The 7500-nt window shown below is 50.2% G+C and overlaps 1 non-coding gene across 1 annotated transcript; it reads right to left on the reverse strand.

Annotated features, from left to right (window-relative positions):
* Positions 1 to 1048: 1048 nt before the first annotated feature.
* On the reverse strand, positions 1049 to 1204 carry LOC143176332 (5.8S ribosomal RNA). The gene has a single exon (XR_013000896.1). It is a non-coding gene; the product is annotated as a 5.8S ribosomal RNA (ribosomal RNA).
* Positions 1205 to 7500: the final 6296 nt, after the last annotated feature.

Here is a 7500-nt window from a genome sequence, read left to right on the forward strand (position 1 = left end):
GTGTGTTCCGCCGATAACGACGATCCTCCGAAACGGGGATACAGAAACGTTACACCTCACAACACGATCTCCGTCTCTTCTCTATAGCAGAAACCGATAAAAATACACCTCCCGAAAGAGAGTATATGGTGATTCTTTTTATATATATATATTTCGAAATTCAACTGAACGTGGCGGAAGCGCACGGTGGTGGTCCAGCGAGGACACGCGACGACGGGGAATAAGAACTATTCGACCCGTTACGAATACGCATGCTCGTCCCGCACGATTTTAACACACACCGTGTTTTTCTCCAGTCGTCAAAGCGTTCGTGCGTCGAATTCGAAAAATAAAAAAAAGAAATACACCTTTTCTCTCTCTCTCGGGGTAAAAAGAGTCGATGTGTATTGTGTATAAAGGTTCTGCTGCGAGAAGTCTCGTTTTGCCGTGTGTTTCGGTAACGACGATCCTCCGAAACGTACATCTCATTCGTAAGAGAGGAAGAAAACAATCTCCCTGGGGCCAGTCGGTAATATACCGACATACGACGTGTCGTGCACATCCGTCTCACGCACGGTATACAAAATATGAATAAAACGTGTGTAGTCTCTCTCTCTCTCGACTTCTTAATATTTTCTTTCACCTCTGACGCATCATTTCAGGTGACGTCGGGAGCGCGGGAAAAAAAATTTTTCTAAACACACGAAACCGTTCATCTCACGAACAGCCGAAAAAGTTGTCGCTCAGATCCATATCGCAGTGGAGCGGTATCCGCGGGCGGTCGTAATTGAACGACGCACGACGCCGCGAACACTCACGCGAGTCCATACAAACGATTCCGATCGTTTTGCAACAACTAGAACGTACACTGTCCGTGAAATTCACAGAATTTTCGCGTGTCCGCGACAAACGCCGACGAGACACCCATCGTTCGCTCGTACGTAGCATCCTTCTCTTAACCCGACTCAGAAACGTTCTTTGCGCCCTTCGGTAAAAAAACGTTCGATCCGAAGAGGTGAACGACGGCGGGGATTTGACAGAGCTACGCAAGCAGTGTATGGTACGTAAACGACCCTCAGCCAGGCGTGGTCCAGGAATTGTATCCGTGGACCGCAATGTGCGTTCGAAATGTCGATGTTCATGTGTCCTGCAGTTCACACGTTGACGCGCAATTAGCTGCGTTCTTCATCGACCCCACGAGCCAAGTGATCCACCGTTCAGGGTAATCGTATAAATTTTATATTTCACATATATAATTTTATTCTCATTTGTTCGACCTAATATCTCTCTTCTTTCAAAGAGAAGATAAAAGTTGATACCTGAATCTCCGACCAGCGCGCGAAGGAGATTCAGGCGTCGCCTTGGAGACGACACCGAAGCCTTTCGAGACGAAAAACGTTCAAGTAATATGTATATATTTCTCGACGTTCCGGGCGTATAGTGCATTCAAAAACCCGCGAAAGACGCAGAAGACTCGCACGCGTGGAAACGACGGGGATATATTTTGTATCCTACCCGATACTGAATCCATCGCGTGCAGTCGACCCTCGCGTTCTTCCGATCAGACGCATCTATTGTTGCGCGCATGTTTTCGCGTCGCATCGCGCGAAACGTTGCACGAATCGTACCGATCGATCGATTGAAAGCAAATAATGAAAAAAGACTTCACAGCTGGCTCTTTGCCGGTCATTCGTCCCATGTTATCTCTTGCCGCGAAATTGGCGCGCAAGAGTTGGGTGTCAGACGCGCGGCTTTAAAACGAGCTTCACGGCCGGTCCCTTCGTTACCGCTTTCGTTCTTTCTCTCGGAACGACCATGAACGAACACGACGAGCGACGCTACGGCATACACACGTCCACGGATTCGATTAAAAAAACAGACTTCACAGCTGGCTCTTTGCCGGTCATTCGTCCCATATTATCTCTTGCCGCGAAATTGGCGCGCAAGAGTTGGGTGTCAGACGCACGGCTTTAAAACGAGCTTCACGGCCGGTCCTCTCAATTCCGTGTACGGTACACGCAAGATGCGGGTTCCACTTCCAGACTACCCGGTCCCTTCTCTCTACGAGAATCGATAGTAGAAGAACGGCTCGAAAACGCGTCTCAGAGACTAGGGGAAAAGAAGCGGTATGCGAGCGAAACGAAAACGCATTATGGAAACGTCGCGAAACAATGTTCGACGGTTGCTCGGTTCCAATCGTGCGGCCGTTTCAATTTCTCGTGCGCTTCACCGTCCCTCCGTAACTCTGGCCGATCGCGTATACCGAAGAGCCGACACGCGCAAAAACCACAGGCATTGTATACTGTATATATATATGTTACAGTCACAGCCTTCGCGCGTTTTACTCTCCGACGCGGGGTTTCCACGACGAAAGAGAGACAGTTTCGTGGCGGGTGACTCGGCCGAATCGCTACGACGGGTATTTCTATTATAGAACGAATCATCGCCACCCTTTACCAGTGCCCGACGAAGGAATCACAAGGTCATCTGGAGTTTACAATGCCAGCGACGGTAATTCCAACGAAGACCCGATAAGTCAACTCATCGTTCTATTTCTCCCCGTACAGAAAAGCGAATCGACGCTAACGCACCTCGCGCAAGCACGAACGTTCTCTTCGCGTGGATCATCCCATCGTCGAAAGATGTAAAGACGCATTGGAGATCGTGGTCTCTGGCGGGCTCATTGCACGCCCCACTGCATATCTTTCCTCGAATCGAGAATGATTCGTCCACTAAGGCTGCGAAACTACGCGTCGAGGAAACTAGGGGAAAGAAGCGGGATGCGAGCGAAACGACAATACATTATGGAAACGTCGCGAAACAATGTTCGGCGGTTGCTCGTTTCCTCCTGCGGACGTTTCATTGCTCGGGCGCTTCACGTCCCTCCGTAACCTTCGCGCGATCGCGTGCCCCGGAGAGCCGGCAACCGGTGAACCACAGGCGTATAAACTATAGTCTTCTATAGCAAGCCTTCGGCGGTTACTCTCCGACGCGGGGATTCCACGACGAGAGAGAATTTCGTGGCGGGTGACATCGGTCGAAACGCTACGACGGGTATTTCTATTATAGAACGAATCATCGCCACCCTTTACCAGTGCCCGACGAAGGAATCACAAGGTCATCTGGAGTTTACAATGCCAGCGACGGTAATTCCAACGAAGACCCGATAAGTCAACTCATCGTTCTATTTCTCCCCGTACAGACAAGCGAATCAACGCTATCGCACCTCACGCATGCACGAACGTTCTCTTCGCGTGAATCGTCCCATCGTCGAAAGATATAGCCGCTTGGAGATCGTGGCCCATCAAGTTCTTCCGTAACTCCTGCGCGATCGCGTACCCCGGAGAGCAGGCAACCGGTGAACCACAGGCGTATAAACTATAGTCTTCTATAGCAAGCCTTCGCGTTTACTCTACGACGCGGGGATTCCACGACGAGAGAGATTTTCGTGGCGGGTGACACGGCCGAATCGCTACGACGGGTATTTCTATTATAGAACGAATCATCGCCACCCTTTACCAGTGCCCGACGAAGGAATCACAAGGTCATCTGGAGTTTACAATGCCAGCGACGGTAATTCCAACGAAGACCCGATAAGTCAACTCATCGTTCTATTTCTCCCCGTACAGAAAAGCGAATCGGCGCTATCGCACCTCACGCAAGCAGGAATGATCTCTTCGCGTGGATCGTCCCATCGTCGAAAGATGTAAGACGTACAGAAATCGTGGTCCATCACGATTATTCGTAACTCTCCGAGTCGCGTATCTGAGAGTAGGACAAACGGAGAACCACAGGCATAAATAATACTATATGTTTCTTATATAGTTAGCCTTCGCGTTTTACTCTCCGACATGGGGATTCCACGACGAGAGAGAGTTTCGTGGCGGGTGTCTCGGCCGAATCGCTACGACGGGTATTTCTATTATAGAACGAATCATCGCCACCCTTTACCAGTGCCCGACGAAGGAATCACAAGGTCATCTGGAGTTTACAATGCCAGCGACGGTAATTCCAACGAAGACCCGATAAGTCAACTCATCGTTCTATTTCTCCCCGTACAGAAAAGCGAATCGACGCTATCGCACCTCGCGCGAGCACGTAACTACTCTTCGCGTGGATCGTCCCATCGTCGAAAGATGTAAGACGCACGGAAATCGTGGCCCATCAACGTTTTTTTGTAACTCTGCCGATCGCGTATCACAGAGCCGAGACGCACATACCACAGGCGTATAATACCGTTTTCTTTCGTATGGTAAGCCTTCGCGTTTACTCTTCGGCGCGGGGTTTCCACGTCGAGAGAGACATTCGTGGCGGGTGACATCGGTCGAAACGCTACGACGGGTATTACTATTATAGAACGAATCATCGCCACCCTTTACCAGTGCCCGACGAAGGAATCACAAGGTCATCTGGAGTTTACAATGCCAGCGACGGTAATTCCAACGAAGACCCGATAAGTCAACTCAACGTTCTATTTCTCCCCGTACAGAAAAGCGAATCGACGCTGTTGCACCTCACGCAAGCACGAACGTTCTCTTCGCGTGGATCGTCCCATCGTCGAAAGATGTAAGACGCACGGAAATCGTGGCACATCACGTGTTTTCGGAACTCTGTCGACCGCGTATCTCAGAGACGACGCGCGCGAACCACTGGCATATACTATTATATATCGCGTTTTACCCTCCGACGCGGGGATTCCACGACGAGAGAGAGTTTCGTGAGCGGGTTGACTCGGAAGAAACGCTACGACGGGTATTTCTATTATAGAACGCATCATCGCCACCCTTTACCAGTGCCCGACGAAGGAATCACAAGGTCATCTGGAGTTTACAATGCCAGCGACGGTAATTCCAACGAAGACCCGATAAGTCAACTCAACGTTCTATTTCTCCCCGTACAGAAAAGCGAATCGACGCAATCGCACCATACGCGTGCACGTAAACAACTCTTCGCGTGGATCGTCCCATCGTCGAGAGACGTAAGTTTTCATAGTATGAATTCGCGTTTTACTCTCCGACGCGGGGATTCCACGACGAGAGAGAGTTTCGTGAGCGGGTTGACTCGGAAGAAACGCTACGACGGGTATTTCTATTATAGAACGCATCATCGCCACCCTTTACCAGTGCCCGACGAAGGAATCACAAGGTCATCTGGAGTTTACAATGCCAGCGACGGTAATTCCAACGAAGACCCGATAAGTCAACTCAACGTTCTATTTCTCCCCGTACAGAAAAGCGAATCGACGCAATCGCACCATACGCGTGCACGTAAACAACTCTTCGCGTGGATCGTCCCATCGTCGAGAGACGTAAGTTTTCATAGTATGAATTCGCGTTTTACTCTCCGACGCGGGGATTCCACGACGAGAGAGAGTTTCGTGAGCGGGTTGACTCGGAAGAAACGCTACGACGGGTATTTCTATTATAGAACGCATCATCGCCACCCTTTACCAGTGCCCGACGAAGGAATCACAAGGTCATCTGGAGTTTACAATGCCAGCGACGGTAATTCCAACGAAGACCCGATAAGTCAACTCAACGTTCTATTACTCCCCGTACAGAAAAGCGAATCGACGCAATCGCACCATACGCGTGCACGTAACAACTCTTCGCGTGGATCGTCCCATCGTCGAGAGACGTAAGTTTCATAGTAAGCCTTCGGCGTTTTACTCTCCGACGCGGGGATTCCACGACGAGAGAGAGAGTTTCGTGAGCGGGTTGACTCGGAAGAAACGCTACGACGGGTATTTCTATTATAGAACGCATCATCGCCACCCTTTACCAGTGCCCGACGAAGGAATCACAAGGTCATCTGGAGTTTACAATGCCAGCGACGGTAATTCCAACGAAGACCCGATAAGTCAACTCAACGTTCTATTTCTCCCCGTACAGAAAAGCGAATCGACGCAATCGCACCATACGCGTACACGTAAACAACTCTTCGCGTGGATCGTCCCATCGTCGAGAGACGTAAGTTTTCATAGTATGAATTCGCGTTTTACTCTCCGACGCGGGGATTCCACGACGAGAGAGAGTTTCGTGAGCGGGTTGACTCCGAAGAAACGCTACGACGGGTATTTCTATTATAGAACGCATCATCGCCACCCTTTACCAGTGCCCGACGAAGGAATCACAAGGTCATCTGGAGTTTACAATGCCAGCGACGGTAATTCCAACGAAGACCCGATAAGTCAACTCAACGTTCTATTTCTCCCCGTACAGAAAAGCGAATCGACGCAATCGCACCATACGCGTGCACGTAAACAACTCTTCGCGTGGATCGTCCCATCGTCGAGAGACGTAAGTTTTCATAGTATGAATTCGCGTTTTACTCTCCGACGCGGGGATTCCACGACGAGAGAGAGTTTCGTGAGCGGGTTGACTCGGAAGAAACGCTACGACGGGTATTTCTATTATAGAACGCATCATCGCCACCCTTTACCAGTGCCCGACGAAGGAATCACAAGGTCATCTGGAGTTTACAATGCCAGCGACGGTAATTCCAACGAAGACCCGATAAGTCAACTCAACGTTCTATTACTCCCCGTACAGAAAAGCGAATCGACGCAATCGCACCATACGCGTGCACGTAACAACTCTTCGCGTGGATCGTCCCATCGTCGAGAGACGTAAGTTTCCATACTATGAATTCGCGTTTTACTCTCCGACGCGGGGATTCCACGACGAGAGAGTGTTTCGTGAGCGGGTTGACTCGGAAGAAACGCTACGACGGGTATTTCTATTATAGAACGCATCATCGCCACCCTTTACCAGTGCCCGACGAAGGAATCACAAGGTCATCTGGAGTTTACAATGCCAGCGACGGTAATTCCAACGAAGACCCGATAAGTCAACTCAACGTTCTATTGCTCCCCGTACAGAAAAGCGAATCGACGCAATCGCACCATACGCGTGCACGTAACAACTCTTCGCGTGGATCGTCCCATCGTCGAGAGACGTAAGTTTCATAAGTAAGCCTTCGGCGTTTTACTCTCCGACGCGGGGATTCCACGACGAGAGAGTGTTTCGTGGCGGGTGACTAGGCCGAAACGCTACGACGGGTATTTCTATTATAGAACGAATCATCGCCACCCTTTACCAGTGCCCGACGAAGGAATCACAAGGTCATCTGGAGTTTACAATGCCAGCGACGGTAATTCCAACGAAGACCCGATAAGTCAGCTCATCGTTCTATTTCTCCCCGTACAGAAAAGCGAATCGACGCTATCGCACCTCGCGCGAGCACGTAACAACTCTTCGCGTGGATCGTCCCATCGTCGAGAGACGTAAGACGCACGGAAATCGTGGTTCATCGCGTCTTTTCCTACTCTCTTGAATCGCAATTTCGTATAGAGCCTACACACGCGAACCACCGGCATATACTATTTCTTCTCTCATAGTAAGCCTTCGCGCGTTTTACTCTCCGACGCGGGGATTCCACGACGAGAGAGTGTTTCGTGGCGGGTGTCTCGGCCGAATCGCTACGACGGGTATTTCTATTATAGAACGAATCATCGCCACC

Source organism: Nomia melanderi, unplaced genomic scaffold (genome assembly GCF_051020985.1).
Source record: "Nomia melanderi isolate GNS246 unplaced genomic scaffold, iyNomMela1 scaffold0495, whole genome shotgun sequence".
In the NCBI taxonomy this organism is placed as follows: domain Eukaryota; kingdom Metazoa; phylum Arthropoda; class Insecta; order Hymenoptera; family Halictidae; genus Nomia; species Nomia melanderi.